This window comes from Moschus berezovskii, chromosome 26 (assembly GCF_049115385.1).
Source record: "Moschus berezovskii isolate FMDL1 chromosome 26, NW_MosBer_1.0, whole genome shotgun sequence".
In the NCBI taxonomy this organism is placed as follows: Eukaryota; Metazoa; Chordata; class Mammalia; order Artiodactyla; family Moschidae; genus Moschus; species Moschus berezovskii.
Window position 1 is genome coordinate 14,589,621 of NC_142485.1, and position 12,871 is coordinate 14,602,491.

The window sequence follows — 12,871 nt, forward strand, 5'->3', positions numbered from 1 at the left end:
CTTTCTTCTTGCTTTAATCAGTGGATTGGACTCTCTTTTAGGCTTAAATAACAATGCTCATATCATCTAGGTATAGTCTAATACAGTAAAAAGGAAATCAGCAAAAATATCAAGATAACCAAGAGTTATTATCCAAACTACTTAAGGAAAACTATATCTGCTCTGACTTTAGCAGATCTGAAATTTTAATATCTGTGTAAGGGGGAAAGATACAGAATTTGAGGTAGGCAAAAAATGTCTGATAAGAAGAAATGTATACCTTGTAGAATTATCTTCAACTTGTGAACAAGATTTTGTGGCAGTTAGATCATTTAACCCCTTGTAAGAAAGCTCAGAAATCCTAGTTCATAGGGAATTTCACTTGTGCTGAAGTCCTAGAGAACCTACATATTCATGATTTCACATTTATTGAACTGTTTTTTATCTCTTGTATTGCCATTTAACTTTTTCTGGGTTCATAAGAGGTGGCTCAGCAGAAGAGAAAGGATATAGGTTTTAAAGAGTGAACAAATCTGGATCTGAATTGGATAAAACAGCCTGAATTGCCCATTTTCCAGCTGTGTGAAGTGGTGCAATTAGAAAACAATTCTGAGTCTCAGTTCCTTCATCTTTAATATAGGAATGGTGATATTTTCCTAGATTCTTAGGGTTTCCTAGGTGGCTCAGATGGTAAAGAACCTGCCTGCAATGTAGGTGTCCCAGGTTCAATCTCTGGGTGTGGGTTGTTGTGAGAATAGAATAAAACATATCCATAACATCTGACATGGGATTTGGTGTTCATTAAACTATGACTCGGAGAAGGCAATGGCACCCCACTCCAGTACTCTTGCCTGGAAAATCCCATGGATGGAGGACGCTGGTGGGCTACAGTTCATGGGGTTGCTGAGAGCTGGACACAACAGAGCAACTTCACTTTCACTTTCATGCACTGGAGAAAGAAATGGCAACTCACTCCAGTGTTCTTGCCTGGAGAATCCCAGGGACGAGGGAGCCTGGTGGGCTGCCCTCTATGGGGTCGCACAGAATCGGACACGACTGAAGCGACTTAGCAGCAGCAAACTATGACTATTATTTCATTTTAGCCATGGAAAATGATTTTAAGCTCTCGGTCCAGTTGCTTTGGGGAAGCCAGCTGCCATGTGAGAAGTTGGGCTACCCTGAGAGTTCGGCCAGGCAGTAAAGGAAGCAATGTGGAAAGGCTGTGTGCGAAGAGCACGAGAGTGAGGGAAACACCCAGCCACCCACCAGCCTCGCCAGCAGATCCAGCTCAGGCTCTGCACGGGAGGGAAGGAGCCCCCAGAGGACTCCAGCCTCATGGCCATGTGACTCCAACAGCAGGGGAGGCCAAAAGTTGACTGGGCATCCAAGGAGGCCCAACCTTCTCACAGCCAAGAGGGATAATAATAAATGTTTGGTTTAAGCTACGAAAAAAAAAATTATGATTTCCTTTAAGTAAGCATTATTTATTACCTACTTTGATTTCCCAAGATCTAGCCCCCTAACTGATGCAAAAATCACTATTTACAGAAGGACTATTAGTTTCCTTTTATATTTTTATTAAACAAAAATACCAATATACCATATCAATGGATCTCTGTAACAATACACAGATTTCAAAACACTTGATTTTCTCTCCATGCATTTTCACCAAGGGTTCTCTTTTTTTCAAATGTCTGTAAAAGCGTAATCACATACATTTTAAAGTAGTGATTATCTGTTGAGACTATATAGAATGTTAATAGTATGACCATTTATAAAATGTAAGAAAAAAAAATCAGAAAAAAATCTCACAGTAAAATCGTGTATAGGTCTTAGTGAAGATTTTTTGGATCTGACTCCAAAAGCAAAAATAAACAAATGGGGCTACATCAAAGGAAATTGTCAACAAAATGACAAGGCAACCTAGGGAATGGCAGAAAATATTTGCAAATCATACAGATGATAAGAGGTTATTATCCAAACTATCTAAAGAACTCATAACAACTCAATAGCAAAAAAAAAAAAAAAAAATCAATCAGATTAAAAAATGGAGAGAGGATCTGAATAAACATTTTTGCAAAGAGGACATTCGAATAGCCAACAGGTACATAAAAAAATGCTCAACATAACTAATAATCAGGGAAATCAAAATCACAACGAGTTACCACACCACACCTGTTGAAATAACTATCATCAAAAAGACAAGCAATACCAAGTGTTGACAAGGATATGGAGAGAAGGGAACCTTTGTGCACAGTTGGTGGGAATGAAAATTGGTGCAGCCACTATGGGAAAGAACATGGAGGTACCTCAAAATCTGAAACTAGAACTACCATATAATCTAGCAATAAATACCACTACTGGGTATTTATCTGAAGAAAGCAATAACACTAATCCGAAAGGACACATGCACCCCTATGTTCACTGCAGCGTTATTTACAATAGCCAGGATAAGGAAACAACCTAAGTGTCCATTGATAGATGAATGGATGAACAAGACGGGGAATACATACACAGACAATGGAAGACAGTTAAGCCACAAAAATAATGAAATCTTGCCTTTTGCAGCAACATGGATAGACCTTGAGGGCATTATGTGTGCTGAGCAAAATAAATCAGACAGAGAATGAAAAACACTGTATGATCTCACTTATACATAAATGGAATCTAAACACAAAATCAAATAAAACCGCGCTCCTAGATACAGAGAACAGACTGGTGGTTGCCAGGAATAGAAGGAGGGCAAGTGAAACGAGTGAAAGGGGTCGAAAAGAACAGACTTCAGTTATAAAATAAATAAGTCCTGGGAATATAATGTACAGTGTTAGCTACAGACAGTAACACAGAAGTCCTCTCTTATCTGTGGGGGATAAGTTTCAAGAACCCAGTGGATGCCTGAATCCTACATATGTTTTTTTTTCCCATACATACATACTTATGATAAAGTTTAATTTATAATTAGGCACAGAGATTAGCAACAATAACTAATAACAATATAGAATAATTATAACAATATTCTGTAATAAATGTTAGGTGAATATTGTCTTTCTCTCAAAATATCTTATTGTATATGTTTAATGTATTTTCAGGAGAAATACCAGCAATCTCAGATATGCAGATGATACCACACAAATGGTAGAAAGTGAAAAAGAACTAAAGAGCCTATTGATGAGGGTGAAAGAGGAGAGTGAAAAGACAAGGGTGAAAGCTGGCTTGAAATTCAGTCTCATAAAAACTAAGATCACGGCATTCAGTCCCATCACTTCATGGCAAATGGAAGGGGAAACAGTGGAAGCAGTGACAGATCTTCTGTTCTCAGGCTCCAAAATCACTGCAGATGGTACTGCAGCCGTGAAATTCAAAGATGCTTGCTGCTTGGAGGGAAAGCTATGACAAACCTAGACAGTGTATTAAAAAGCAGAGACATCACGTAGCCAACAAAGGTTCATACAGTCAAAGCTCTAGTTTTGCCAGTAGGCATGCATAGATGAGAGAGTTGGACCATAAAGAAGAGTGAGTGCCAGAGAACTGATGCTTTCGATCTGCGATGCTGCATAAAGACTCTTGTGAGTCCCTTGGAAAACCAAGAGATCAAACCAGTCAGTCCTAAAGAAAATCAACCCTGAATATTCACTGGAAGGACTGATGCTGAAGCTGTAACCCCTGGACTTTGGGCTCCTGAAGTGAAGAGCTGATTCATTAGAAAACACCTTAATGCTGGGAAAGATTAAAGGCAAAGGAGAAGGGGGAGGCACAGGATGAGACGGTTAGATGGCATCACCAACTCAGTGGACATGAATTTGAGCAAAATCCAGGAGATAATGGAGAACAGAGGAGCCTGGCGTGCTGCAGCCCATGGGGTCACAAAGAATCAGACATGACTGAGGAATTGAACTACAATGACAGCAACTCTCTTTACTAAGAATTTATGATGTCCTGTAGCTGTATCTTTTGCAGTTTGAGGTGCAACAGCAAAGCTGGACTTCCACCATTTTACTTTGCGGAAGCACTTTATGACTTCTTTTTGGCACATTCAAATTGCCAGCCTCGTCTCTCGTGTACTTTGCGGCTATTAATAAGTAAATTATGGGGACTTGAACTTAAGCACTGTGATACTTCGACAGTAGATCTGATAACCAGAGGACTATCAAGTGACTAACTGGATGGCATGAGATTTTATCAGGGCTGTGAGCAATTTAAAACTTTTGAATTGTTTCTTTCTAGAAATTTCTATTTATTATTCTTGGACTGCCCTTGACTGTAGGAGACAAGCAGTGGAAAAGAAAACCATGGCTCATAAAAGGGACATTGTATAGTGTTTATATTGGAGAGCTGCTTAGAGAGTAGATCTTAAAAGTTGTCATTATAATAAAAACTCTGTAACAAAGTATGGTAATGGCTGTTAAGTTTCTGTGATGGTCACTTCACAATATGTACAAATGTTGAAACATATGTTGTACACCTGCGACTCATATAATGTTATATATCAGTTATATCTCAATTAAAATGTCTTCTCAAAACTGAGAGATTCCATGGCTTCCAGGGATTACTGGTCAGTGACATGAAACTTCCTCTCCTTAAGGAACTAACTCAATAGCCATGGTATTTAATAATACCTAACTCCACTCTCAGAGAAGGCAATGGCAAGCCACTCCAGTACTCTTGCCTAGAAAATCCCATGGATGGAGGAGCCTGGTAGGCTGCAGTCTGTGGGGTCGTTCAGAGTCGGACACGACTGAGCGACTTCACATTCACTTTTCCCTTTCACACATTGGAGAAGGAAATAGCAACCCACTCCAGTGTTCTTGCCTGGAGAATCCCAGGGATGGGGGAGCCTGGTGGGCTGCCATCTATGGGGTCACACAGAGTCGGACACAACTGAAGTGACTTAGCAGCAGCAGCAACTCCACTCTGTATATGGTTCTTAGCTAGTAATTAAGTGTGTTTAGTTCCTTTCCTCCTACTGACAAAGTTTTGGACAATATGCTGAATTAAGATTGCAGGAAACTTCAAGATGGCTAATAGCCGTTGATACACCTTTACGTGCAGGCTAAGTCCCTTCAGTCACGTCCAACTCTTTGTAACTCTATGAACTATAGCCCGCCACACTCCTCTGTCCATGGGATTCTCCCAGCAAGAATACTGGAGTGGGTTGCCATGCCCTCCTTGAGGGGATCTTCCTGACCCACGGATCAAACCCACGTCTCTTATGTCTCTTGCATAGGCAGTCGGGGCTTTACCACTAACACCATCTGGATACACCCAGATACACCTTTATCAATTCACTAAAAGTCTAAGTATAATGATTAATTCTTGGATTCTGTTTAGAAATCATGGCATGTAAGAAATTTTTTTAAAAAACTATTTGGAGGTGGGGATTGTTTTCATATTTCTCTTGGGTACCAAGAAGAGATTTGTGACTTCATAGAAAATAACAAAAATCGCATAGAAACTTGGATTAGGCAGTAATTACATTCAAATGTCATATTTAGTCTGAGCGCCCAGTTATTAAGCCAACAGATAGGTAGCTAGATAAAAAGAAAAGGTTACAGTGCCTTCATAGTCTGAAAAAAACCACACATTTCAGTTATTTAAAAGAGAGAGAGTGTCTGGCATTAAACTGTGGGCAAAACAGTCTAATACAAATCTTCCCATTGGAGTTCCTGATTAATAACAGACAAATCCCTCAAAAAAATTTGCTAGAAGTACAAAAATGTACTTCATGTAGACATTTTTTTTATAGTGACTCTAAAAAAAAATAAGGACATATGGTCAGATTTTTAAATCAGGGAAAGTATTTTATTCTATCTGGTGTGGTACCACCAAAGGGAGGAAGACTGCGGGAGCTGGTGGGGAGGGTTTTGCTGGAGAAGCAACAAATTAATCTTATTCATTCCCCATAGTGAAGGAAAAACAGAGCGGAATGCTGAGCTCGAGAGATATACAGGAGATGACAAAAGCCAGAGTTAGAGCCAAGAAATTATCACTGGGCATCAGTGATTCAAAAATCAGGTGGAGCTGATGAGAGAAAGAGGTGGAAAAAAGAAACAGACCCCAGATGTCAGTGGATGGACAAGTCACCCAATCAGAGCCATTTCACGGAGAGCTAGGCTAGTGCTTGTGATGCCCCAGAGGTCTTCCCTGGCACCTGATAAGTTGATGTCAAGTGAAGGAAATATATCCTAGACAATGTGTTCTCTTTGTCAGCAAACTTGATGCTAAACAAACGTGTAAAAGGCTGCTGCTGCTAAGTCGCTTCAGTCGTGTCCGACTCTGTGTGACCCCATAGATGGCAGCCCACCAGGCTCCCCCGTCCCTGGGATTCTCCAGGCAAGAACACTGGAGTGGGCTGCCATTTCCTTCTCCAATGTGTGAAAGTGAAAAGTGAAAGTGAAGTCGCTCAGTCATGTCCGACTCTTCGTGACCCCATGGACTGCAGCCCACCAGGCTCCTCCATCCATGGGATTTTCCAGGCAAGAGTACTGGAGTAGGGTGCCATTGCCGTCTCCGTTAAAAGGCTATAATAATGGATGATTAGGGACCTCCCTAGTGGTCCAGTGGTTAAGAATTCACCTACTAATTCAGAGAACATGGGTTTGATCCCTGGTCCAGGAACTAAGATCTCACATGCGTCAGAACAACTAAGCCCATGGGCCACAACTACTGAGCCTGCGTGATACAACTACTGACGCCCTCGCATCCCAGAGCCTGTGCTCTGCAGCAAGAGAAGCTGCTATAATGAGAAGCCTGCACACTGCAACTGGAGAGTAGGCCTCGCTCCTTGCAACTAGAGAAAGTCTGCACGCAGGAATGAAGAGTTTAAGTGCCACAGCGAAGTCCCAAAACAGCCAAAAATAAACAAATAAATGAATTGTAAAAATGAGTGGATAATTAGTGTTTGCCTTATACTAATCTTGGTCAGTTCAGTTCAGTTCGGTTGCTCAGTCGTGTCCAACTCTTTGCAACCCCATGGATCACAGCACACCAGGCCTCCCTGTCCATCGCCCACACCCGGAATTTACTCAAACTCATGCCCATTGAGCCGGTGATGCCATCCAACCATCTCATCCTTTGTCGTCCCCTTCTCTTCCCACCTTCAATCTTTCCCAGCATCAGGGTCTTTTCAAATGGGTCAGTTCTTCACATCAGGTGGCCAAAGTATTGGAGTTTCAGCTTCAGCATCAGTACTTCCAATGAATATTCAGGACTGATCTCCTTTAGGATGGACAGGTTGGATCTCCATGAATTCCAAGGGACTCTCAAGAGTTTTCTCCAACACCACAGTTCAAAAGCATCAATTCTTCAGCACTCAGCTTTCTTTATAGTCCAACTCTCACACCCATACATGACCACTGGAAAAATCATAGCTTTGACTTGACAGACCTTTGTTGGCAAAGTAATGTCTCTGCTTTTTAATATGCTATTTAGGTTGGTTATAACTTTTCTTCCAAGGGGTAAGCGTCTTTTAATTTCAAGGCTGTAATCACCATCTGCAGTGATTTTGGAACCCAAAATAATAAAGTCTGTCACTGTTTCCATTGTTTCCTGATCTATTTGTCATGAAGTGATGGGATCAGATGCCATGATCTTTGTTTTCTGAATGTTGAGTCTTAAGCCAACATTTTCACTCTCCTCTTTCACTTTCATCAAAAGTTTCTTTAATTCTTCTTCACTTTCTGTCATAAGGGTGGTGTTATCTGCATATCTGAGGTTATTGATATTTCTCCTGGCAATCTTGATTCCAGCTTGTGCTTCATCCAGCTCAGTATTTCTCATGATGTACTCTGCATATAAGTTAAATAAGCAGGGTGACAGTACACAGCCTTGACGGACTCCTTTCCTGATTTGGAACCAGTCTGTTGTTTCATGTCCAATTCTAACTGTTGCTTCCTGACCTGCCTACAGGTTTCTCAGGAGGGAGGTCAGGTGGTCAGGTATTCCCATCTCTTTCAGAATTTTCCACAGTTTGCTGTGATCCACACAGTCAAAGTTTTGGCATAGTCAATGAAGCAGAAACAGATGTTTCCCTGGAAGTCTCTTGCTTTTTCGATGATCCAACGGATGTTGACAATTTGATCTCTGGTTCCTCTGCCCTTTCTAAATCCAGCTTGAACATCTGGAAGTTCACGGTTCACATACTATTGAAGCCTGGCTTGGAGAATTTTGAGCATGACTTTGCTAGCATGTGAGATGAGTGCAATTGTGCAGTAGTTTGAGCATTCTTTGGCATTGCCTTTCTTTGGGATTAGAATGAAAACTGATTTTCCAGTCCTGTGGCTATACTGCTGCATTTTCCAAATTTTCTGGCATATTGAGTCCAGCACTTTCACAGTATCATCTTTTAGGATTTGAAATAGCTCAACTGGAATTCCATCACCTCCACTAGCTTTGTTCATAGTGATGCTTCCTAAGGCCCGCTTGACTTCGCATTCCAGGATGTCTGCCTCTAGGTGAGTGATCACACCATCGTGATTATCTGAGTCATGAAAATCTTTTTTGTATAGTTATTCTGTGTATTCCTGCCACCTCTCTTAATATCTTCTGCTTCGGTTAGATCCATACCATTTCTGTTCTTGATTATACCCATCTTTGCATGAAATGTTCCCTTGGTATCTTTAATTTTCTTGAAGGGATATCTAGTCTTTCCCATTCTATTGTTTTCCTCTGTTTCTTTGCATTGATCACTGAGGAAGGCCTTCTTATCTCTTCTTTCTATTCTTTGGAACTCTGCATTCAAATGGGTATATCTTTCCTTTCCTCCTTTGCCTTTCACTTCTCTCCTTTTCACAGCTATTTGTAAGGCCTCCTCAGACAACCCTTTTGCCTTTTTGCATTTCTTTTTCTTGAGGATGGTCTCAATCCCTGCCTCCTGTCCAATGTCACGAACCCCCATTCATAATTCTTCAGGCACTCTGTCTTGGCACAGACCAATCATTCTGAGTTATCTTTTTATATGCATCAAAGAAGAGCTAATCTAGATTAAGCTCTGACAAGAATCAGAATTGTCAATAATTCATATTGTCAGTCCACTGATAAGGCACATCCTTTGGTTTTATACATGAGTTGTCTAGAAGACAACAGAAGCATTCTGATAATGACTTTCGATCTTCCCTATAAGAAAGATCAGATACCCTCTCTCAGAGATAGAGGTACCTCCTTGGGGGCAAAGATTGTCAATAAAGCAACCTAAGATGTTAGTAATTTACATTTATTCAGTGCTTATTCTATGCTGGGCATTCTGTTCAGCATTCTTTTCCTTTAATCATTATAGCATTATTATGCTAATATGCAATAAAGAACCTGCTTGATGATGCAGGAGCCTCAAGAGATTCCAGTTTGATCCCTGGGTGGGGAAGTTCCCCTGGAGGAGGAAATCGCAACCCACTCCTGCATTCTTTCCTGGAAAATCCCATGGACAGAGGAGCCTTGCAGGCTGCAGTCCATGGGGTCTCAAAAAGTTGGACATGACTGAGTGTGAGTATCATGATGATGATGATGATGCAATAATGTAACAATTACTGTTATCCTTTTACCAATGGGAAAATTGAGGCTTAGAAAGACCAAGGTAGCAAGGAGGAACTTTAAATCTTTTGGAGAGTTTATATGAACATTTGCCTGTATGTGTGAATATCTGTTTATATGATATAACTCTAGGTATACTTCTAGGATTTATATATGTCTATACATGTACTTAGTTTCATCACATTGAACTGAAATAGAATCACAGAATTTATCCAAAAATACAAATTTACCTGCTCATCAGTTGGGTTTCCCTGGTGGCTCAGGTGGTAATGAATCTGCCTGCAATGTGGGAAACCTGGGTTCGATCCCTGGGTTGGGAAGATTCCGTGGAGGAGGGCATGGTGACCCACTCCAGTATTCTTCCCTGGAGAATCCCCATGGATGGAGAAGTCTGGCAGGCTATACTCCATGGGGTCACAAAGAGTCAGATGCAACTGAGCAACTAAGCACATCATAGCTCATCAATTAACTCCAGAATTTGTCACTGCAGTAAATCTAAGAAAGCTCCTTAATGAAACACAATTCCACAAAATATGTAGATCAGGAGTTGACAAACTTTTTCTGTAGAAGAATAAATATTTTAGGCTTTGCAGGACGGAGTATCTTTGCTGCAACTACTCAATTCTGCCATTGTGTTTGCATGAAAGTAGCCAGAGACAATATGTAAACAAATGAGCAGGGCTGTATTCCAATAAAACTTTATTGACAAAAATAGGAAGTGGGGCAGGATTTAGCCCTTAAGTTTAGTTTACTAATTCCTGATAGAGAAGCAGTATACATTATAATCAGATGTATGCAGTATATTACTAATTCTTTTATGCTTTTTATAAGTGTACTTCTTATACAAGTATGATATTCAGCTGATCTTTGTGATAGTATTCTGATATTCACTCACTATGATCAGTATTATAATTTAAAAAATAACAATTGAGAATTTAGTTAGATATTATACATTCATTGTGTATAGATTTTATGGTATATATTTACATGGCTTTCTTCTGCTATAAAAATTTTTAATTCATACTTCCAGCAAGTTAAGGTGGATGAGTTGGACTTTCAGAAGAAAGATGCTGAGATTATTTTTATATTTGTAGGTAGTGGTGGTTCAGTGGTAAAGAATCTGCCTGCCAATGCAGGAGACCCGGGTTCAATCCTTTGGTTGGAATGTTCCCTGAAGAAGGAAATGGCAACCCACTCCTTGCCTGGGAAATCCCATGGACAGAGGAGCCTGGTGGGCTACAGACCACGGGGTCACAAGAGTTGGACATGACTTAGTGACTAAACAACAACAACAGAAGTGACTCTTTGCCTTTTGATCTATTTGTAGATGCCTTACACAAAGAGTTTAGATTTAAAGATTATTTCTGGCTCTTGTTAGTGATATAAAATACATTTCTTTTCCCAAGAGAAAAAGGAAGATTTTTTCATCATTCACGATGTGCTTCTAAATTCCATTTAGCTTGGGTAATTAAAGGTTTGGATTCTTTCTACTAAGTTTTTGGTTTTCAGCACTGCCATTTTTCTTTTCTTGGCATTTAAAAAAAATAAAGATCCAGGAGATGCTTAAAAGGGTGAAATTCTCTATATTTTTCTTAGCATTAAAAATACATTTATTCATTGCTGATTTTTTAAAATTTTCACTTTATTTAAAAATTATTTTTACTTTTAATTTATTTTTATTTATTAATATTATTTTTATTTATATTCCATGTCCCCCCATTCACAATACAGACCAGGCAAAAGGCCTGCCTGACTGAGGTGTACGTGTGGTGGGTTTACTCTGCCTCCTGTTTCTATATGGTCAGTGTAAGAACACAGCCTGCAGTAAGCAACAAGATGGCTGATGCTAATATTTTAGATTATTTTACATTAATGATTCCTACTACTGCTAAAAGCACACACATAGACACATACACACAAACTCTTACAACACTAATATTCAATACTGAAGCTCAAACAATGCAAATACTGGAAATGATGCAAAAAAAAAAAAATACCCAATTTCAGACATCCTAGAACTTTTCTGACAGTTCTCACACATCCATTTCATGACCTTGGGAAGCTTCAGAGGCCTTGACTGGGACGTTAGGATCCCAGAAGTCTGGACGGGAGTTCCACCACTCAGCTGATCTGGGCATAAGTTACATAAACTCTGTGTCTTTACCACTGACTTGAGATCAATGCTGAGCAAAAAACAAAATAATATCTGAGAGAGTGTGAGTGGGGTATGTATTTCTTCTCTTCCTTTTAGAAGGTGGTATCTTCCTCCTTTTGAAAGTCACCTATTTATTTTTTAAAACCAACACTATTCTTTGAAAATGAGAATGCTGTTGAAGAGAAAATTACCCAAGTAAAGAAACCAAGGCAGAAAAGGATCAGAGGGTGTATACTGAAAGATTTGCTTAAGAACAGATTTTTTTCAAGGAGAGTGAGAACCCTCATTTCCTCTCACTTGAATCCTTCAGTTGTAGCCCAAGATAGAACTACAGGTTAAAAGAAGGTAATTACTGATTATTTCAAGGGTAATTATAATGAGCTGAGATAACAGAATGATTACATTTCAAAACTGGATACTGCTTTTTTTTAAAAGCAAAGAAAATTATTTCATTAAGTGGTATTCAAAAGTGTTCAGGTAGGGAATGGTGTTTAGAGAGATATAGATGACAAAATCCACTTGAATGCAGAGTCTTGCATGTATCTGCTGAAGCATCCAGGAAAATGGAAGTGATATTCATGAGGTTGGAAAATATCATTTTATCAAAAAAAATTGGACATCACATGCCCTCAGGGGCAGCTTTCGAGAACACCAACTGAGCTGCTTCTCAAGTTTGTGGCAGAAATTGAAGTCAAAGACAGGAATTTTTCATCTGCAGAGTTCCTAATTCACAAGGAAAGCAAGAACTTTCTTTGTAAATTGATTTTTGAGTTTCTCATCTGAGGTGTGAAAGAGACCAGGGTATTGTTTTCCTATTAAACAATTTTTTTGATTTGACTATTATTTCCTTTTTCTTTGGAAAGAATCAAATCCCTTAACCTTATTAGACGTTCACGTTGACATTTTGGGATGCCAGCGAGTGATTTTCTTAGAGAAGGTTTTGTTGTTGTTTAGTTACTTAGTTGTGTCCGACTCTCCGTGACCCCATGGACTGTAGCCTGCCAGGCTCCTCTGTCCATGGGATTATCCAGACAATACTGTCATGGGTTGCCATTCCCTTCTCCGGGGGGTCTTCCTGACCCAGGGATCAAACATGTATATCTTGCATTGCAGGAGATTCTGTACTGTCTGAGCCACCTGGGGAGTCAGGGGTTCAGAAGTGTCTTCCTATTCCTCTCTGCCATGTACAGTTATTTTCCTCCATGATTTCTCATC

General features: G+C 39.8%; 1 non-coding gene across 1 annotated transcript; it reads right to left on the bottom strand.

The window, feature by feature from the left end:
• Nucleotides 1–11,207: 11,207 nt before the first annotated feature.
• LOC129549489 (small nucleolar RNA SNORA51) lies at nucleotides 11,208–11,343 on the bottom strand. The gene has a single exon (XR_008684585.1). It is a non-coding gene; the product is annotated as a small nucleolar RNA SNORA51 (small nucleolar RNA).
• Nucleotides 11,344–12,871: the final 1,528 nt, after the last annotated feature.